Genomic DNA, 23,384 nt, shown 5'->3' with positions numbered 1-23,384 from the left:
CATTATATTGTGTATGAACATACTAGTTATTGCCAGCGTAGTTTCTCTCAATACGCATGGCTTTTGCTTCAGAAACTTATCCAGGAGCAGAATTGCTGTGTCCTTTTGCTAGACTTCTCTTATACTTTAGTATTGTCATAGTGAATTGTCTTTTCAAAGTGGTTGTACCAGTTTACATTGTAACCAAAATGTATGAAAGTTGCCATTATCCGCATCTTTGCCAACAGTTGATATTGTTTGTGTTCTTACTTCGGTCTTGATAAGTGGAGAGTAGTTAATGTATATTCACTAGCTGAATAAGTGAAGTCAAGTTCTTTTCATGTTTATTGGTCTCTTTTTTATCTCGTTTTGCGAAAGGCTTATTGAAATGTCAAGCTAATTTTCCCCTACCTATTAGTCTTGAAAACTTGTCAAAGTTACTTAAATATAATAGCCCTGAGTCTTCATGAATTGAGGAAAATATTTTTTCTCACTTCATCATTTGCTTTTTCACTTTCTTTTTTATATTTCTTTTCTATTATTTTATTCATAGTTGTGCTGAATTTTGTTGTGGTCAAAAGTTGTCCGAGTGGAATGTATGGCCTACCACCTGCCTGCTGTGTGACCTTGGTTAGCTTTGATCTTCAGTTTATTTATCTGTAAATAGGTAGTAATAGTGTCCATGCTACAGGAAATCGAGAAGATTAAATAAGATAAACACCATTCAGCTTCTCACCACGCAGTCCCTCAGTAAATGTTAATTGCTTTCCTTGCCATTTAGGGGGCTCATTTCATATTGTCTTTTGAGAAACTGGGTAGTATTCATGACCTGTTTGCAAGTGAATATTTTGGAAATTAGAATTGTGTATAATTATCCTGGGAATTTAGAAGTTGGCTAAAATAGAAAATCATAATTAATTTGCCAAGAGAACTAAAATGTAACATTTTCTGCAAAGAGAAGGATTTACACACTCAATGTGGGATCTCGAATAATAAAACTATGACTAAAGTATCTTATCCAGAAAATAGTTATAGCTGAGACAATCTAAATTATGTATAAAATATATCTTATTTTGAACTTAGGGTAGAAATTTTTGCCTCAAGGTAAAAAATGAGTTTCTTAAATGAGAACTGCTTTTCCCTGTGCCATTCCTATATTTACTGATGACTTTAATTTTCCCGTTTTATCATTTACTCGTTCAATAATTATTTGTAGAATATCTCTTATTACAAATCAAATCCTATACTAAGGACAGAGCAGTCAATTATATGGACTGAATCTTCACCTGAATTACATTAATAAAGAAGAGTTGGTTTAAAAAAAAAAAAGATAGACACCATAGCAGATAATCCAAAATTCTCATTCTAGTGATTCATTAAACGCCCATCGTGGTTAAGCCTTCTCATAAATAGACTCTGAACAAAACAGTATACCATATATATTTTTTAAAGATTTATTTATTTATTGGAAAGTCAGATATACAGAGAGGAGTAGAGACAGGGAGGAAGATCTTCCATCCGATGATTCACTCCCCAAGTGAACGCAACGGCCAATGCTATGCTGATCCGGAGCCAGGATCCAGGAACTTCTTCCAGGTCTCCCGCACAAGTGCAGGGTCCCAAGGCTTTGGGCCGTCCTTGACGGCTTTCCCAGGCCACAAGCAGGGAGCTGGATGGGAAGTGGAGCTGCTGGGATTCGAACTGGTGCCCATATGGGATCCCGGGCGTGTTCAAGGGGAGGATTTAAGCCGCTAGGCCATACCGCTGGGCCCATACCATATATTTTTAAGAAGTATTTGTTTATATGACTGGCAGAGACATTAACCTTCTGTGTGATGGTTCCCTCCTCAACTACCCGCGATAGCCAGGGTTGAACAAAGCCAAAATCAGGACCTGGAAAATCCATGTGAGTTTCCCACATGGGTGGCAGGAACCGAAATTTTGGTCCTTTCTCAGCCTTTACAGGCACGTTAACAAGAAGCTGAATCAAAAGTAAAGCAGCGAGGAGTCAAAATGGCACTGCAGGCATTCCATGCATCTGCTTAATGTGCTGTACCACAATACCCGCGCACCATGACAATTTAATATGTAGAGTGGATATATATACACATACATAGCACATTAAATTAGTGATGCTAAGTATCAAATGTATGAAGTCACTTGGGACCAACAAAAACTGACTGGAACTGATGAGGGGTGAACATTTGGAATAAAGAAAGTGTTGGCTTACTTTCTTATTTTTAGCACATTTTGCCTAGGAACAGCCAATATTTGATGTGGTGGGAATAGCTAGCTACAACTGAGAAAGAGATCTACAATTTCACTGATTTGGGGAAGTATAAAACTAGTAATAGCAGTTTGAAAATGAGGGAAAATTTACAGAAGTAATTCCAGTTCTGCATTTTATAAATGTTTCCCAGATCTTTGATCCTTAAATAAAATGTTGGCACTCTTCTGAGGAATCCGTAACAAAATCCATTCCCACCACAAAGTATTATTCACAGAGTATAGGATATAGTAGACAATTACCAGATACATGAACAAACTGAAGAAATGCAGGCAGGATCCTGCAAAGGCTATTGTAGATGCCAAATTTGTGGTGATCAAGATGTTGGAATCTTCAGAAAGCTCTTATTATGACTTTGCTCGGTGATGTAAAATGTGAATTTAGTGAAGTAACAAAAGTAAAGTCCCAGTGGAGAATAAACCTGCAGAAGAAATTCTAGAACTGAAAAATAAATCTGAGTAATAAAATTTCCGCTGGTGGATGAAGTGAGCAGATGAAACATGCTGCTTAACTTGAATACCAGTATTAACTCAATCTGAAAATCAAAGAGAACTTATTAAAATGAAGTTTTAGAAACTGTAATGACTGGTTGAACAACATATGAAAGACTTAGTTTGCGTCATTGAAACTCCAGAAGGAAAGGAGAGGGAAAATGGAGCATAAAATAAATTCTGAGGTAATTGTAGAAAATTTCTCAGATTTAGTTAAAGAAGTGTCCATTTTCAGGAGACTCGATCCTTAAAAGAAAATCGTGTAAAAAATATTTATTTTTATTTGAAAGGCAGATTGATAGAAAAAGGTCTTCTCTCCACTGATTCATTCCAAGTGGTTGTAATGGCTAGAGCTGAAGCCAGGCGCTAGCAACTTCTTCCAGGTCTCCCATGAACACTTGGCCCATCTGCTGCTGCTTTTCCCAGGCCATTAGCAGGGAGCTGGGTTAGAAGTGGAGCAGCCAAGATTAAGCAGGCATGTGAATGGAATGCTGGCCCCACAGACAGAGGCTTAGTTTACTATGACATGCCCCACCCCTAAATCTTACAAGTATCAAGATAAAGAAACAGTAATATTGATAGTAGGCTTCCTATTTAGAACAGTGGAAGCCAAGTACAATGGAACAGTATCTTTAAATGCTTGATAAAGTGGGAAAGTAGTGTCCAGTTGAAGGAAAGCATTTAGCCCAGAATTCTGTGTTTTGCAGAAGTGTCATTCAAAAGTAAATGCCAGGAAGTCATTTTAGACTTCTTAAGTGTGAGGGACAATTTGTTGCTGGCTACCATGCGTGACTAAAAAATTCCTCAAGCTGAAGGGAAATATATCTTCAAGACAGAATGAAGAGAAACATTTAAAAATTTAGTTGTTTTCTCCTCTTAATTTTTGAAAAATATACATGAAGTTTAAAAAGAGTAGAAAACATTAGGTTGTGCATAGATGTAAAAGGGACTTGGAGAGGCAGGTCAATAGAACAGGATGGTTCTAGGATTCTTAATTACGTGACAGTCACCCTGTGTAGAGTGTTTCAGAGTTATTTTGCAATTTTTAAAACATGCACACACAGTGTACAACTTAGATAATCCTAAAACAAAGTAATCATACTGGAATCCTAAAAATGTTAAATTAATCCAAAAGGAGCAACATAAGGAATTCAGTCTAAGAGAAAAGGGTGGTTTAAAAGCATGGTAGGGATGTTCATTTGGTGCAGCAGTGGGGATGTGCCTGACACAGGTGTATCTCACGTTGGCAGCCTGTGAGTTTCATTTCCTCTAACTCATACCCAATGTCCTGTGAGTATGCACCCTACGAAGCAGCAGGTGACAGCTCAATTAATTGGGTCCTTGCCACCAACATGGGAGACCTTAATTGAGTTCCAGACTCCTGACTTTGGCCTAGTCCAGCCCTGACCATTGCGATTTTGAGTAGTGACTCAGCAAATGGAAGATACCTCATTGTGTATCTCTCTACTTTTTATTTGAAGTGAAAATAAATAAAAATACAGTTAAAATATACTTATCAGTAAATGACAAAGGAACACCATGCTAAGAGTAAACATAGAAAAAGTAGTCTTTAGTAGCAGGTAATTGGCTTTTTAAAAATTATTATTGGAAAGTTGGAAAGAAGGAGATACAGAGAGAAAGATCTTCCATTTGCTGATTCACTCTCCAGGTGGCCACAATGGCTGGAGCTATGCTGATCCGAAGCCAGGAGCTAGGAGCTTCTTCTGGGCCTCCCCCTGTAGGTGCAGGATCCAAGGCTTTGTGCCATCCTCAACTGCTGGGAGGCAGGGAGCTGGATGGAAGTGGAACAGCTGGAATAAGAATCAAACCAGCGCCCATATGGGATCCCAGCAGTTGCAAGGTGAGGACTAACCACTAGGGTACTGCACCAGGCCCAGACAGGTTTATTTTCACATAAAGGATCGTAGTGACAGAAACAAACATGGACATTACAGAGACACATAAGATCATGTCATCAGGAAAAGCATGAGAATGAAACTAACCTTCAAAATAGGTAAAAACAGAATTTGACAGGATTAAATGAAGGGCTACAACAGACCACAATCATAGTTGAATATTTCAGTGTCTTTCTTAATTATTGACTGAAGTGCTAGATCACAAACGCCAATAAGGACATAAAAGATGACAATAGTATTATACACCTTGATCTAATTAGCAGCTGTGGAAGACAAAACCCAGTAATTGCCAAATACACCTTCTTTTCCAGTGTGCATTTGGTAAGACTAAGCATTGTTGTTCTCTGATCAAAATATGATGAAAATGAGAAGTCAGTAATAAAGTTTCAAAAATTTCCAGTATTTAGAAATTAACACACCATTAGATAATGTATTTTTAAATTTTTGCTGCTACTTAATTAGCTAATTGCTGCGGTTAATTATCTGCATCCTTATTTTTTACCATTTTATTGAGGGGAAGAAGAAATTGAATAGAAGAAATTGATACAAAGATGAGATTCTGGGCCCGGTGCGGTGGCGCAAGTGGTTAAAGGTCCTCGCCTTGCACGCCCGGGATCCCATATGGGCGCCGGTTCTAATCCCGGCAGCCCCGCTTCCCTTCCAGCTCCCTGCCTGTGGCCCGGGAAAGCAGTCGAGGACAGCCCAAAGCTTTGGGAACCTGCACCCGCGTGGGAGACCCGGAAGAGGCTCCTGGCTTCGGATCCGCATAGTATCGGCCATTGCACTCACTTGGGGAGTGAATCATCGGACGGAAGATCTTCCTCTCTGTCTTTCCTCTCTGTATATCCGCCTTTCCAATGAAAAAATAATAAAAATAAATCTTTTAAAAAAAAAGATGAGATTCTTTTTTTCCCTTTTGTACTCAAGTTTTTTTCCTATTGTCCTCTTCCATGTTTAGAAGAAGATATGTGTTATACAGTAATAGTATTTATGATTTGTCTAAGAGCTGTACCTAATTATCTAAGGTACTTTGAGAGATTTTTTTTTTTAAAGGTTTATGTATTTGAAGCAGAATGACACAAGAAGAGGTCAGTCTTCTATTGTCTGCTTCATAAATGGCTGCAGTGGTTGGGACTGCGCCCCTCCAAAGCCGGGAGCCAGGACCTTTGGCCAGGTGCATCATCCACTGCCTTCCCAGGCGCTGGAACGGGGGGCTGGATCAGAAGTGGGACAGCCAGGTCTTAACCGTGCGTTCCTCTAGGATGCCTGCTTTGCTGACTGCTTGTCCCCACTCTGGGGTCTTTTTCTGAACTCCGTCTCTAGACCACCGTTACCATCACTGCCATCTGTATTTTCTCAGCTTCCACTCCGTTCCATCTATCCTGGCTAAGGAATCTGTATAAAGTTTGTAATGTTCGCTGTTTGCTTGGATTGGAAAATACAGACTACCTGAAGTATCATTACTTCCATATACCATTCTATTAGATAATATTTATTTAGTGACATACATGGGTGATTTTTAGAATCTTTTTTCATTAAATTTGTCTTTTATGGGTTCTTACCTGTTTATCTCATATGCTTTTTATCTTTGATTTTTTTTACATAATGTTTTGATATTTTCAGTGCATTCACTTCAGAGGATTTCCTGTAAGAAACTTTGTTCTCCCATCAGAAAAAAAGAAGCAAAGCAGATTCAGTTCTTGTGTTCCTATTATAATAACCAGAATCCATTCATTTAAAAAATACATAGACAGCTGTCTTTACTTTGTATATACTTTCAAACTGGTATTCCCCGTTCAAGAAAAGACCCATATTTTCAGAAAATAACCTGAGAAAATATTTCCCAGTTCTTTTACCATGTTTTGTGGTAATTAATGTGTCTCATTTTGAAAGGCTTGCTTAATTTCACACTATTGGATATGTGGCATTGCATTTTGAAAATGCTGTTGAAGAGTTGAAGTTTTAAAGGGAAGGAAATTGTTTTGGGTATAAGTACTTTTTTTTAAAGATTTATTTATTTTTATTTGAAAGTCAGGTTTACAGAGAGAAGGAGAAACAGAAAGATCTTCCGTCCACTTGTTTACTCCCCAACTGGGCGTAACAGCTGGAGTTGAGCCAGTCTGAAGCCAGGAGGTTCTTCTCTGTTTCTCATGTGAGTGCAGGGTCCCAAGGCTTTGGCCTGTCCTCTGTTGCTTTCCTAGGCCATAAACAAGGAGCTGAAAGGGAAGTAGAGACGCTGGGATATGAACCAAACCGATTCCCATATGAGATCCCAACGCGTTCAAGGTGAGGACTTTAGCCACTAGGCTACTGCACCAGGCCCAAGCACTAACTTTAGTATGTACATATAGTATATAGTATAGGTTTTGTGGCTGATCCCTACAACCAACCTACTAGCAGAGCTATTTTCTAGAATGAGGGTACTCAGAACTCCACAAAAAAGTTGAATTATTACCACTTTTGGTTATTGAAAGATGCATTCTATATGTTTATTGTTCCAATTTTAGTATATGTGGTGCTGAAGTGAGCACCATTCTATGTATTTAATTAAGAATATTGCTTTTTAAAGAAGTTTGTCAGTTTGAGAGGTAGCTATAGACAGAAGCAAAGGTCTTCTGCTATGGTTCACTCCTGTGGTTTATAGTGGCTAAGACTAGGTGACGGACATAGGTAGAGACCAAGAATGCAGGTCTCCTGTGTAAGTGACAGAAACCCAATTACTAGAGCCACCGCTGCCGCTTTCCAGGGTTTGTGTTATCAGAAAGATGGAGTTAGGAACCAGGGGCACTGTACTGAATCCTGGTACTCCAACATGGAGTGCAGTTATTTTAATCAGTAGGTGGAAAACGTCCCCCATAAGTTACTGGTTTTTGATAAAGAGCTTGTCATCCCTTTTCCAGTGCATAGTTCTTAAAGTCTCAGAGTTCCAGCTTTCTTCTAGTTTTGAAGTCTGTCTTAAACCTTTTGTGCAAATTTGAGTTAAAAACATTTATTCTTAGTCTTTCAGGATAAAAAATATTATTTCATTAGTGCTACTCTCAGGACTTTGGTATCTTGTCAGTATCACAAGAACATACCACCACATATTCCATCAGGAGTTTATAAAATGTTGCTTATTACCTGTAGAGTTTGTTTTACAAGACAAAAAGCATCCTGGAAATGGATTTTCATGATGCTTGAGTATACTTAATACTCCTGCACTGTATGCCGACAAATGGTTAAAATGACAAAGGTTGCTTTCTATGTTTTGCTATGATTAAAAGCATTTTTAAAAACTGGTAAGAAAATGTAAATGAGAATGTCTTGAATTGTTCATTTTTATCTCATGAAAATTGCCTTCATCCCCAAAGTAAAATCACATCTTACTCGATTTTGAGAGCTGCCTTAGTTGCTTGCACTCAGCATGTAAGAATTGCATGTGGCAATATGTTTAGAAACTGTTGACAGCACAGATATTTCTTGGTTTTGTGGCTTGAGATGTGATTTAGAAGAAATAAGACAGATAGCCAGTGTATGCTTATTGTATATTCTTGAATTTATGTTCATGGTTCAAAAACACGTGTAATGTAAGTTACATTAGTTCCAGGGAAAAACAAATTTTAAATTAAGGTTTCTTGTCTTCACTACTCACTCAGGGATCTCATGTATCTAAATTTAAGAATAGCCTATTCCATCATATCCAGTTGTTTTTAAAACAGAGGACGTCACAGTAGAAAAGTGGGCTCCTTTTTTTTTCAATCCCCTTTTTACTTGAATTTTTACTCTCAAAAGAGCAAGGAAGATTCTAATTTACTTTGCCCCTGTTTTTCCCATTTCCCCATTATGACTTATGATTTATTTTAAAATGTTCCTGAGGGTCATTTTTTGTAAAATTTTTTGTAAAATTCATGAGGATACAATTTAACTGTAGCTACCTCACTTTATAATAAGCGGTGGTAACATAAGAAAAAAAACTATTCTGACTCTTAAATGATCAGAACAGGATTTTTCAAATTTATTAAAAAGAAAAGACATTTTGTTCAGTTTAGTCATCAAATAAATTCTGACCTACTAGAGTCCCAAGTTCTATATTGTGCTTGACTTTTCCATTGGGAATGAAACATTCCACTGTTCCTTTTTACTGTTTAACTCAAGCTGCAGTGAGCACTAGGAGAAAGGCCCTGTGGCTGAGCTGCTTATTTTTTTTTAATCTATTCATTTTATACTTTCAGACAGATTTTTCCCTGGGGTGAAACAAAGGTTAACTGAAATTTCCTCTGTTGTGTACCTGAACGAATCAGCAGTTCAAGAAGGAAATCCCATTGATAGGCCAAGAGAGTGACAGGCTCTATTTAAAGAATTCCCCCGACTGTGTGGTAGACCAGCCATGCCATGAATTTAACTGTTCCTGTGGTCCCCACACTTGTACCCACCAAAAAAGAGAGAGAGGGAGAGAAAGCGACTTTGTTCTGCAAACGTTGCCCTAAGCTTTGAAAACCATGAGCCATTGAGTTTTGTGAATTCAAGTTAGACAGCAACAGAGGCCAAGGGGAACAATATCTGAAAGGGAATACACAAAAACAGGTAGAAACTGTTTAACTGTTTTATTTCTCTGTATATATACATCTTTATGTGTGTTTCTACACACACGCTCAAAAATTGTGTACCTTTTCCACATTTTGTGTAGCTATACCTAATTGTTTAAGTGATGATGGTTGTTGATTGTTTTTGCTGTGTGACAGATATGAAGATTGTATTTGTTTTTTTAATAGCTTTTTATCATAAAAGCATTGTTCTAGCAGAACATGTTGAAAACAACAGAAAACACAGAATGAGTTTAAATGATATTTAATAAATAGACTTTTATATCACGTCTGCAAGAGCTTTACTATCTACAGCAGCTCATGTATTTTGTATTTTGCCTGTTTAAGAAAAGCTACTTTAAATATGAAAAGATAGTATCTTGAGTTGGATTAAATATCCTTAATTCATATGTATTTAATCTCAGGACTTGTGAGCCTTGTCGAAAAATCCAACTTTAAGCCCTGTGTAGTAGGCCTCAATAGTGCATAATACATAGATTATAAATAATAGTAGCCTTTTTCTGAGATGGAGGTTTCTGTTTATTCTCAGAGCGTATGACCTGTTTACATTTCTAACAAATATTTCAGATGCACTGCTTATTCATATTTGTTCTCTTTGTCATTTGAAGCTTTTTTTTTTTTAACCAAAAGTTTTTTAGATATTTCCTTCCTCTAATGTGAATAGGAACTTGAGGATATTTTGAAAAATAGTGAAATTAATAAAAAAAAAAAAACGGTGATTGCATTTGTCTACGAACTGTGAAAAACAGGTACCATTTGTGTTGGTCCTGTGTCAGAGATAAATTTTGGTCTATTTTCCTGCTCAGAAACAAAAAGTTGAAATCTAAACAGATCACACATTTAGTACATGATTAATTCAGTGTTTTAGTATAACCTAGGTCTCTACTCCTTGCTAATATCTCCTTGCTTAATAAACTGCTTCTCTTAGATTCCAATATACTCTTTCAAAATATCTCTTTTTCTTCTGTTTCCTGAATTTTTCTTGTCTCTTGTCTTTTCTGTTCCTTGTCTTTCTTCTTATTTTCCTTTGTTGGCCCTACTTCAACCCAGTTATAGTGTTATAGGTTAGGAGCAGGCAAATATTCCATTTGACCTATAAATGGGGTACATTGTTACATTTATTTTAAAAATTTATTTATTTGAAAGGCAGAATGATAGATCTTCCATAGCCTGCTTTACCCCCGCAAATGGTCCCAATAGCCAAATGTGGGCCAGACTGAAGCCAGGAACCAGAAGTTCTGTCCTGTTTCCTACATGGGTAACAGGGTCCCAGGTACTTAAACCATTGTCTGCTGCCTTTCTAGACACATTTACAGAGGGCTGAATGAGATGAGAACAGGAGCAGCTGGGACTCAAAATACCAGCATAACAACCAGTGGCTTTAATCCACAGTGTCACCACACCAACCTGAATATATTATTCTTCCTGTTTGTTATTTTTCAGAAATCAAAATTGTATTGACTCTGCTGGTTTTATAAATACACACACACACACACACACACACACACACACACACACACACACACAGAAGAGTCAACTAAAGCCATAAACAATTGTCAGTTGTTCTCTAAGAACCTCTTCTTTTAAAAAAAAAATCACTGTGTTGGCAGCAGTGCTGTTGGCACATCAAGTAAAGCCAGTGCCTGCGATGCAAGCATCCCATTTGGGCACCAGTTAGAATCCTAGCTCTTCATGACCTATTCAGTTCACTGCTGATGTGCCTAGGAAAGCAGCGGAAGATAGCCCAAGTAATTGGCCTTCCTTGGGAGACCTAGAAGGAGCTCCTGGCTTTGACTCCAGCTTTCTGCCACTGCATGGAGTTCAAGTTTCATCCCTTGATTTCTCCCCGTCTCAGGCCTGCCTACTGAGTAGTGAACCAGTAGATGGTAACATGTGACTCACTTACTCTCTCTTTATCTCTCTCTCTCCCTGTAAAATAAATAATTTTTTAAAATGTATTTGCTCAAGAATCAAAATGAACATTTGTACAAAATTTTACCATAGTCTGTACTTTCTTGTTTGTCTTTTGGCAATCTCAATCTAAAGAGGAGTAATAATTATTATGGGCACATTGGTAAATATTTGTATTTTGAATTTAAGGACAGTTTTGCTAGGTGTATTCTTTTTGGAACTAAATTAAAACCTGAATACTTTGTATGCTGAAATAATATAATTCTGTTTCGCATGCCAAGTCATCTAATGCCATGTCAAAAAGTGGATGTTTGGGCCCAGTGCCATGGCTAAATGGCTATAAATCTTCACCTAGCACTCACTGGGATCCCATATGGGCACTGGTTCATGTCTTGACTGCTCCACTTCCTATCCATCTCCCTCCTTGTAGCCTGGGAAAAGCCTTGGTACCCTGCACCCACATGTGAGATCCCGGAGAGGCTTCTGGTCCTGGTTTCTGATCCTCTCAGCTCTGGCCTTTATGGCCACGTGGGGAGTGAACCCAGTGGATGAAAGATGTTTTTCTCTGTCCTTTCCTCTATAAAATCTCATCTGCCTTTCCAATAAAATTTTTAAAAATTAATGAAAGTGGATGCTTTAAGGAAATAGATTACTCATTATGAGTGTTGAATATTCTTTTGTCATTAGACTCTTTAACACTGGTCTGTTGGTTTAATCAAAAATTTGCATCGGCACTGGTATTGTGGTATAGCAATTTAAATTGCTGCCTGCAACACTGATGTCAGTGTTGTAGACCCAGTTTGAGTCACAGCTGGTCCACTTCTGATATTGCTCCCTGAATGTGAACCTAGAAAAGCAGCAGAACATGCCTACTGCCACCCATATAGGAGACCCAGAAGAAACTCTTTGATGTCTGGCATCAGAAATGCCCAGCTCAGACCACTTGGGAAGTAAACTAGCAACTAGATCTCTGCTTTCCCCTCCCCTTCTCCTTCCATCTCTTTTTGTACTCCACTATCCTGTAAACTCTGCCTTTCAAATAAATAGAAAAAAAATTTTTTTATTTCTTATGATTCATTCATTATCATTGGAAAGGCAGATTCACAAAGAAAAGGAGAGGTAGAAAAAGAGATCTTAGCACATCCATCGCTCTGTCCTGGTTGAGGTGCTATCATTTATTACTGATTTATTAGTAGTCTCCTGCTTATCTTCCTGCTTTCTCCTACTCATATTTTACTCTCATCAGAGTTATTTCTTTTTTTAGTTACTCTTTTAAATTACTTGTTAAGTCATACTATCCCTTTGCTCAAATCCTCCAGTGACTTCCCGAAAAATCCTTAGAATCCTGCAAGGCACTTTATAAACTAGTACTTCTTTAATTTCAATCCCCACCCCCCATTTAGTCTAGGAATATCCCTAGCATGACATTACTCCAAAATATTTGCATGGTTAATTTTCTCATCTTTTTTAAGCTTTTACTCAAAAGTCAAGTGATCTCTATTCTGTTTCTCTAATGTAAAATTGAGACTTATCCAGCACTCTAAATTTTGTTGTTTTACAGTACATTTTTTGTTTATCCCAAAATGCCAGTGACCCTCTAACATGCATCATTCAGTTACAATGTTTGTGACTTACTTTTTTCCTACATCAGAATGTAAGTTTTTTATTTTATTAGACATTTTTATTCATTGTTTCTTGACTCTACTTTGGAATTATCATTATTGAGTCATTATGGTTGACTCTTCAAAGTATTTTATGTATTTTTTTTATTTTGTACTTTATGGTACAATTATGTTGGGTCTGGGATTCCCCCCAAAATTCCCTTACCCCAACTGAGTTTCCCTATATTATTACAGTGATATAGTCCTTCCTAACAAGTTATATTCCATCAGTTAGTTATTTAAGTGTGCCCTAATGTTGCTGTTACAGACAATGTCAGACAGTCCAACATCGCATTGTCTAGACTTGTCCAACAGTTTCATTGGGAGTCCATCTTTGATTTGGAAGTAGGGATGCATCTTGCTTGCATTGTATCTTCACATCTGGATATGGTAGTCACTATTAATCCATCATTATACATAGAATGTAATTTCTTTTTTTTTTTTTTATTGAAAAGTCAGATATACAGAAAGGAAGATCCTTCATCCACTGATTGACTCCCCAAATGACTGCATTGGCCAGAGCTGAGCCTATCCAAAGCCAGGGCCAGGAGCTCTTCCTGGTCTCCCATACAGTTGCAGATTCCCATGCTTTGGGCTGTCCTTTACTGTTTTCCCAGGCCACAAGCAGGGAACTGGATGGGAAGCAGGGACAATGGGACAGGAACCAGCTCCCTTTTGGGATCCCAGCACCTGGCCCTAGAATGTGATTTCTACAAGGACAGCAATCTGTCTGATTCACCAAGTACTAACCTCATAGAACATTGTACTATTCCCAGTTAGTATTTCTTGGCTGAATGAATAATACAACTTAGAAATAGTTATTTTTAATTTAACACTCTGTACCTCAAGTTCATTGGACCAGATTCTACTTTAAGTTTATTTTTTTATAGTATTACTAACAACATACAATTATTTGGAGGAATTGTTTCTATATAACTTTTCTTTCTTGGGAAACCTTCTAGAGAACAGAGAGAAAATTTCCTTTTCTTACTATAAGAAAATTTATTCTATATCAGAGTGCTATATGGGCTCTTTATAATATATCATGTCAACGTAATTATCCTGTTCATGCTATAGTTTGAATTACTCTGCTGTTACATCATCACCCTAGGAATAATTGCATTGTTGATATTCATTTCCAAATTATACTAATAGCAGGAAAAAATATTAAAGTAATCAAAAACAGAAACTATGAAAATTGCCTGGAAAGATAACACATCATACTATTGCATCATACTTCAGTGTTTGTTGTGTTGTGTTTGAATATTTATTATTTATTTAAAAGTCAGAATTACAGAGGTGGGTCAGAGAAGAGGGGGAGATGTTCCACCTACTGGATCATTCTCCAAATGACCACAAGGGACAGCCAGAGCTGGGTCTGTCTGGGAACTTCCTCCTGGTCTCCTGCATGGGTACAAGGGCCTAAAGAGTTGGGCCATCTTTTTTGTTGTTGTTCTTTCCCAGGCATGTTAGCAGAGATCTGGATCCAAAGTGAAGCAGCTGGGACTCAAATCAGCACTCATATGGGTTCCTTACTCTAGAAATGGCAGCTTTACCTCCTTGGTAAAGTGCCAGGCCGTACTTCAGTTTTTTAAAGTATAGCCCAAAACATTGCATGATCTTTCAAGAATATGTTAAGTCTTGAAAAACTGTTGTCATAATTATTTTAACTATCATTGAACAATGTTTAAAAGTTAAGAATTTTGGGCCCAGCGCAGTAGCCTAACAGCTAAAGTGCTTGCCTTGCACAGGCTGGGATCCCATATGGGCGCTGGTTCTATTCCCAGCAGCCCTGCTTCCCATCCAGCTGCCTCCTTGTGACCTGGTAAAGCACTAAAGGATGGCCCAAAGCCTCGGGACCCTGAACCTGCATGGAAGACCTGGAAGAGGCTCCTGGTTCTGGCTTCAGGTTGCCTCAGCTCTGGCCGTTGCAGCAACTTAGGGAGTAAGTCAGTGGACAGAAGATCTTCCTCTCTGTCCCCTTCTATATGTATATCTGACTTAACAAGAAAAATAAATAAATATTTTTTAAAAATTAAGAACTTTATGTTTTCTATCTAAAATTTAATTAGAAAATCAACAAATGATGTTTGTACTGCTGTTGGACAAATGACATTACTCCAGAGAGATAGGTGGCAATATCTAGATCCTAATGATGGAAAGATGTGCTCTTATGGTTTCCAGCTTATAGTTTTTCATACGATATGGTAGATGAACTTTCTGATAATCAAGAACTGATGAATACACAAAGCATTTCTAAATACAAAACTGAAAAGATATTCTTCTAGTCAACAGAAGGTGTGCATCATGCAATAATTATGGCAAAATCTGCATATTCTTAATTTGGCTAAGGGTGTGTGACTATTCTTTCACATTTTGTGACATTTTGATGCCAAAATTCACTTGATGTGATTTGTAACTTGTATTAAGTGAACAAATGTTGAAAGCATCTCTATAAGAGTGATGAGAAGGAAAAATAGTAGAGAAATTTATAAGAATTTTAGTTTGATTATTCTGGTGGATGTTTATAAAAGAGGAAATGTTTTACGGTTTTAAAGGAAGAGATATATTTTAAATCTGATATAAATGTTTGCAAAATGAACGTGGTTCCAGTTCATACACGACAGCTGATGAGCAATTAGTTGCATTCTAGAATGTACATCTAAAGTATATTTGGCTTAAGAAACAAGAATATCTGAAATGAAAATTTGAATTTGCTATGTTTGAGTTCTTAAGGTTCCTGATAGTTATTTTTCATTATTTCTTTTATTTTCCTATAAATTATTTGTGCGGTGTCTTAAATTTTTAACAAGGCCCTTTAAGCTCCTATGATTAATGTTGATAACTATTATTTCTACTCTAATACAACCCATCTGTAATGTAAAGGCTGTGAGGATATTAAGATGACTAAAACTTGGCCTTTGAAGGATGCGAATGCTGATGGCTGACCTGATTGAAATACACTTTCAGGCCAAGTAAATGAAACAATTATGCTGCTATTAGATTTAGAAAAACTAAGATACACAAGAACAGAGAATAGAGAACAGAAAGGGGGGAAAAGCCAGACAGAGTGTTGTTAAAGAACTATTATTTGATTTATTAGGAATTTATATATATTAATGTTTGAAAGATACGTCAGTAAATACCAGAATGAACATTATTTAGAAAAATCCAAGTAAATGTCAAAATAGATAGTTAAAAACTTATAAGTACTTATCCCTTCACAATGCATGCTGTAATGGGTAGGGGAAAATTTTTGTGCATTTTTTTTTCCTCATGTGTAATATTTTAATACTAGTTATTGTAAAACTGCGGATGTTACTTTGATAAAGTTAATAAAATGTGATATTAAAGACAAAATCCAGCTTGTTTATATCTAATGAAGTTGAAGGCACTGAGACACCACAATAACCTCAGATTTGGAGTGGTAAGTGAGCTGTGATGAGTGGAAGGGAACCAAAAGTAGTTGCTTGAAAAGACATTTTGAACTAGTGCTCTATGGAATTGTAACGCCTGGAGTGGTTGAATAATGGAAATGAAACATTAGGTGAAAAGGAAAGTAAATGTGTGTTTTGAGCCACTACTAAAAACAGAAGAGATTTTGTTTGTTTTCAACGGGACTTGTAAAGATAAGTTTTGTTTGGGTTATCTTAAGCTTGCATTGCCTGTAATACAAATATTTGTTATGTGTCATAACAGTTGCAAATACAACCTTGAGCCTTTTTAACCTAAGATCTAAAGAGGATTGAAGCAAATCTGACTCCCCAGAAAATGATAGCCTAAGGAAAATTTTTTTTTTGCATTGACTTGTTTCAAAAGTAATCTCCTGATTAAATTTCAGTGTGTTTATTTATGTTGGTTGTTTTACAGATATTTTTAAATTTTCATATAGGCTGTTTTCTGTTTTGCTTCTTACCTGGGGTGGAGATAGCAAGTAGGTGTCAGTGTTATGTATGTTTAAAGGAAAAGTAATTCCCGGGAACTGAGCATTTAACCTAGATACAGTCCTGGCTTAGGGATGATTGCCGGCATTTGGGGAGTCGACCAGAAACTACTAACAGTAATGCTTCCACTTGCTCACTCACTCACCCTCCCACCTTCGCTCTCAAATAAATAAATAAATAAATAAATAGAAACTTCATTATTTCATCGTATTGACTTTGTATTGGTAATTTTCTCTGTTCCTTAATATAATGTGAGGGTCTTTTAAAAAATTTTTCAAAATGAGCCACTTAGTTATAAAGATTTCTTTATTGAACCTCAGGGGCAGAGCAAGAGAGGATAGATAGAGGTCTTAAATGTGAACCCTTTTGTAAGAATTCTATAGAACCCAGTGCTAAACACCTGTATTTATTTCCTCTTTCTTCTTCCTCCTTCACCTCTAAAAAAAGAAACGTTAAATCCCCATTTATCATTTACACACATTTTAAAAATAAAGATTGTTTCTGGTAAATTTTATGTGATTTAAAAGAAGATGAATTTGTTGATGCTTGCAAATTCTTCTATTAAATGTATTTTATTTAGACTATTTCCAGTTATACAGTACAAGTTTTTAATTACTAAAATAGTTTTGTACCCCTTGTTGTAATAAAACAATGTAAATATAAGTAAACCATGACAGAAGAAAGAACAATTTGAGAAGATGCAAGTGAATAAAGTAGCTTAACTCTCAGGGGATTTGAATGTTTCATTGTGTATGTTTCAGAAGTTGCCGTTGAAATAACAGATGCTGCTGATGAAGTTGGGAATAGTAACTTCATTTGTGGCTGGTTCAGTTGCTTATTAGAAGTGAGAAGATCCCAGAGGGGTATCTGATGCTGTGGTGTAAGGCTGAGAAAAGGATATGGCATAAATGTCTGGCAGCTCTGCCTTTGTTACCTATAATCCATAAACACTGGCTAGTTACAGGCATGATTATGAATGTTGTAGTTTGTGTAAAACCTGTTCATCACACTATTGTAAATTCAACAATGGAATAGTTTTCTTTTTCCTTAATGCCCTTTTTGTTACTTACTATAAAATTTCCCCACATTTTTCCCTACCAATGAATACCTATCTTACCCACCTTTTACTGTAAACAATAGTTCATTAAATTATTTAATTGTCTTATGTAACCAGTGAATAGTGATGATTCATACAAATGTACATTTGCATGTTGAGTCTCTTGCTATAATTTTCTGATGTGCTTCAAACTATGCCCGATATTGTGCTGATGACTAAATAGATAAAGTAAATGTGACCTAAGTCCATGGAGAACTATGATACAGAGAATAAATAGAGGGTTTATACAAAGTTTAGAAAAGAAAATGGCATAAGAAATAGAAAAGGTATTTTTGGACCAAAGCTGCACTTGGAGGAACTACTTTTATTGGAAGAAAATCAGTTGTAAATGTTATTAATTGACTCAGTAATATAACTGCCTATGATAAGTAAGCAGTCATACTGTGGTGTTTGGGAAATTCAAAGGTAGAAATAACTCAGTGAAACGTCGAGGTGTCAGTGACGTTGAGAGTGATCCTCTTTGCTTATAAACAAATAAGTGGAAACACTAAGGAACTAGAGAACCAAAGTCCTAGTTCCAAATGGCTGAATAAGAAAACACTCAGGTGTTTCCAGGATACATATGTAGGCATACCTGCCGAAAGTATGACCTTGAAGAACTTCAGGGCAAAGCAGGACTTTGATACTAAGATAAAACAATGGGGAAAAAGTAAGGAAATAATTATGGAATACAAAGGTACAATAATAAAAGTTGTAATAGTAAAAGTTGTTTTAATCTAGATGAAAAATTAAGTGAACGTGAGGGAAAAAGTGACAGTGAGGCTATTTTGCATCTTATAAACATGACCTCTCCTCTTAATCCTATCTTTAATTCGCTAGCATTTAGACCCTGGCAGTGCCAGTGTATTGCCTGATTTTTCTCTTTGTTGTATGCTGTTGGTCATGCCTGATCGCCAAAGACCCAACTAGGGGTAGGCTTGCAGAGGTCCCCTGTCAGATGATACTTCCAGGATTCTCCACTTGATTACATTCTGGGTTTGGGTCCTGAGTGCAAACCTGAGATCCACTTAATCCTGCCTCTAAGTGTGTGATGTTGGACTGACTACTTAGCCTCTCCCAGTCAACATCTTACTGGGTGGGATGATATGGCATCCGTGATGCCTTCCAGCACGGTTGCTGTGATTCTGTCTGCCTTTCTTTTTGTTACTAGAATCAAACACATTGTCACTTAGTCCAGTTTGCTTTGGTGCTCCAGGCCTTAAAGACCACTTCCCACAGGGCCAGGAGCACTCACCTTCCATGTATCCACCACCTCAAAGACAATGAGGTGTGAAACAGAACTGCCCTCAAGTGGAAACTTCTGACTGCCCCAAGGATGGCTGCTCTCAACTCTCAGCTACTTTGCAGCTTGCTCTTGCTGGTATCTGGGATGGTGACTCTTTCCTTGCATTAACACCAATCCAGTTTAACAAACATCTGTTAAAAGATGACAAGGAGTGAAGTGCTGGAGGGTAAAAGGGGGTGAACAAGAGCTTAAAGCCCGGAAGAAGACAAGGAGGCAAACTTAAGAGAAGACAGAGTAAAGTGACAGTTAGCTTAGAAGACTAGATAATACCTGAATTTAAGAAAGGGGAGGGGGAGTCACAGAAGGCTGAGCCATAAAGGAAACTATTGAGCTACAATTTACATATAGTAAAATGTACCCACAGAAAAAAATACAGTGTGATGCTTTTTTGACAAACTTACACACCTGTGTAACCACTACAGAAATCAAATGTAGAACATTTCTGTCATCCCAGAGTTACTTGGTGCCCATTTGCAGCCAGTCCCACACCCAAGGCAACCACTCATTTGCTTTCTGTCCTGATAACATTTGTTGCACCATTTTGTGACTCTGAACATTTCTGAGATTTATTCACGCTCTTGGGCAGTAGTTGTTTGTTCCTTTTTCCTCTTAGAGCGGTTTCCATCACATGGGTCTAACTTGATCTGCTTGGCCATCCTAAGATGGATCTTAAAATGCCATCGTAAGATGGATTTGCCATCTTACATCTCTATAACCATGTATGAAAGTTCCAAAAGCTTTATAACTATGACAGTGCATTTTAAATTTAGCTTTAGATTGGTTGTAAGAACCAAATCAGAAATTTTCAGCCCAGTGCAGTGCCTAGTGGTTAAAGTCCTTGCCTGCATGCACTGTGATCTCATATGGATGCCGGGTTGTATCCCTGAGGCTTTACTTCCCATTCAGCTCCTATTGGTGGCCTAGGAAAGCAGAAGATGTCCTAAGTCTTGGGAACTTGCACTTGTGTGGGGGACCAGGGAAAAGGTCCTGGCTTCTGGCTTCAGATTGGTGCAGCTCTAGTCGTTGCAGCCATTCTGGGAGTGAATTTTGCAGGTGGAAGATCTTTCTGTCTCTTCTTCTCTTTGTGTTGCAAATAAAAACAAATCTTAAAAAATAAGAGTTTTAGGTTTTATTTATTTTTACATATTTGTAAGACAGAGATATACAGAGATTTTCCATCTGTTGATTCACTCCACAACAAAATATGCCGAGTCAGGTGAGCGCCAGGAACTAGGCCACAGCTGTTGGAGTCACCGTCCTCTGCTTCCCCAGGTGCACATTATGAGGGCACGTTAGCAGGTTGTTAATATTAAGTGGAGTGGCTTATCACGCTGTACATTAATCTGGCCATGCCAGTGTCTCCTAAAGAAAACGAGAGATTTACCATATCCAACACTGGTACTCTGTGGTATTTTCCCAAGAAATGTGAAACTAATGTCAATTAGAAGAGAATTCTTTTTTCTTTGCTACATTTATTACTGATTCTTTATCCGTAATTGCCCCCAATATGGCAACAACCCAAATATTTAGAGGATTAATGGCCAAGCAGGTCAAGTTAGACCCATGTGATGGAAACCGCTCTAAGAGGAAAAAGGAACAAACAACTACTGCCCAAGAGCGTGAATAAATCTCAGAAATGTTCAGAGTCACAAAATGGTGCAACAAATGTTATCAGGACAGAAAGCAAATGAGTGGTTGCCTTGGGTGTGGGACTGGCTGCAAATGGGCACCAAGTAACTCTGGGATGACAGAAATGTTCTACATTTGATTTCTGTAGTGGTTACACAGGTGTGTAAGTTTGTCAAAAAAGCATCACACTGTATTTTTTTCTGTGGGTACATTTTACTATATGTAAATTGTAGCTCAATAGTTTCCTTTATGGCTCAGCCTTCTGTGACTCCCCCTCCCCTTTCTTAAATTCAGGTATTATCTAGTCTTCTAAGCTAACTGTCACTTTACTCTGTCTTCTCTTAAGTTTGCCTCCTTGTCTTCTTCCGGGCTTTAAGCTCTTGTTCACCCCCTTTTACCCTCCAGCACTTCACTCCTTGTCATCTTTTAACAGATGTTTGTTAAACTGGATTGGTGTTAATGCAAGGAAAGAGTCACCATCCCAGATACCAGCAAGAGCAAGCTGCAAAGTAGCTGAGAGTTGAGAGCAGCCATCCTTGGGGCAGTCAGAAGTTTCCACTTGAGGGCAGTTCTGTTTCACACCTCATTGTCTTTGAGGTGGTGGATACATGGAAGGTGAGTGCTCCTGGCCCTGTGGGAAGTGGTCTTTAAGGCCTGGAGCACCAAAGCAAACTGGACTAAGTGACAATGTGTTTGATTCTAGTAACAAAAAGAAAGGCAGACAGAATCACAGCAACCGTGCTGGAAGGCATCACGGATGCCATATCATCCCACCCAGTAAGATGTTGACTGGGAGAGGCTAAGTAGTCAGTCCAACATCACACACTTAGAGGCAGGATTAAGTGGATCTCAGGTTTGCACTCAGGACCCAAACCCAGAATGTAATCAAGTGGAGAATCCTGGAAGTATCATCTGACAGGGGACCTCTGCAAGCCTACCCCTAGTTGGGTCTTTGGCGATCAGGCATGACCAACAGCATACAACAAAGAGAAAAATCAGGCAATACACTGGCACTGCCAGGGGCAGGCAAAACTTGGACCCTAAAAATTTGTGGTAAGCCTAAATTTCCTGTTTTATTTGCCACCAGGGTAGTACTTCTTTTGCATAGATTTGAGACCTGCTTTTTTTATGCCCTTTGATTAATTCCTGAGTGGGGGGGATATGGTATTGCTTTTTTTATGAAATTTGAACCTGAAATATTGTTAAATTACCCAAAATGTGTAAATGGAGTAGGTCTTCCTTTTTTATTCCTTCCTTTTAACTATTCTTTGTTCATGTGTAAATTTAGTAGGGCTTGACTGGTGGTCAGAGTTGTTTTTTTTACATTTTATGCATTTGGCATTTTATTTTCTTAAGGACTGTTTGGTTCAGTTTCATAATTAAGTAACTTCACATGGCCGTTTTGCATTTTCATGAAGAAGGACATTGAAATACAGGCACTTCAACGCATGCTCCCGACATGGATTCTTTGAGTGGAAGAATAATGGTGGTGATGAAGGACCAAAGTCTGCTGCTGTTGAATATATTCTCCACTCTCAGTGTACACATGCAGCCTTCAGATTTTACGAAGAAAATAATCAGCAGCACAGCATCTCTGCTTTCCTAAGAATTGGACTTTTTGTAAAGCAGCCCCGTGTTCTTCTAGTAAAACTATTTTATTTTCAAATGTATCTCTGGAGACTTTCTCCTGGTGGGCCTTGGAAAATGTAGATTGCTTCATGTCTCTTGAAAACTCCTTTCAAAGAAATAAGTCAAACTCAATTTGTGTTTTGAGATAGAGGAAAGTGGTAAGGTAGGAGGAAGGAGGAAATCTCTGCTTTGGGAACACGGTTTTTTAATTCTTTTTTGACACCTTAGCCTTGGCATTAGTTGTAAGTGCTTTCTTGCTTGCCATGGCCGAGCTGAAGGAATAGCAGCCATTGCAGGTTTGTGTAAAAGGACAGAGTACAGAGTACAAAACAGCTGATGCAGGAAAATGTAACATTTTGTAGCTCCTGGTTTTTATAGTTATATTTTTAGATCAGTCAGTGACTTCTGGATAGTTGGCCTCCCTTTTTGGTTCTTTGTTTCACTGTTTTTAATGTTTAAAAGAAATACAGTGCTGGATTCCTACTGCTACTAGTATGGGCTTCAGAATTTTTCTGTTGTTGTAGTTGTTAAACTCGAGTCACCTAGAATGGACAGCCTGTGAACATGGTTAATGCTGATTTGGGGAGGAAAAACTTGCTCTGCCAACTTCGATACCTATGGAGGGGCAGCTAGAAGTTAACTGACAATGGGCAGTTTAGCTGGAAGAAAGACCAGGTTTATCCCCAGGTGCAGGAGCACTCAGTAATGAGAAACATTGCTCATGAGGTTGGAGGATTAGAGAGGAAAAGTCTTAGATGCCAGCTTAAGAAAAAGAAAAAGGAAGAAGAAAGAAAGTTTACGGAATCACAGGAGTAAATGAGGTAACCCGTTCGCTTTCATGACTGAACACATCCTCGAGGCAGCGGGAGGGTCATGGTCAAGGCCTCTCTGTGAAACCTGCCTTAGTCAGTTAAGCAGAGTTCAAATGAGAGTTCCTTCTACATCTGCTCAG

General features: G+C 37.8%; 1 protein-coding gene across 2 annotated transcripts in view; it reads left to right on the top strand.

Annotated features, from left to right (window-relative positions):
• ZCCHC7 (zinc finger CCHC-type containing 7) overlaps positions 1 to 23,384 on the top strand; it is a 220,129-nt gene that overhangs the window by 146,429 nt on the left and 50,316 nt on the right. The window lies entirely within an intron of this gene.

The sequence above is a fragment of the Ochotona curzoniae genome, unplaced genomic scaffold (genome assembly GCF_017591425.1).
Source record: "Ochotona curzoniae isolate NIBS_2020 unplaced genomic scaffold, NIBS_Ocur_1.0 scaffold_3208, whole genome shotgun sequence".
Lineage (NCBI taxonomy): Eukaryota > Metazoa > Chordata > Mammalia > Lagomorpha > Ochotonidae > Ochotona > Ochotona curzoniae.
The sequence above is the reverse complement of the archived record's forward strand: the minus strand, read 5'-3'. Positions and strand labels throughout refer to the sequence as shown.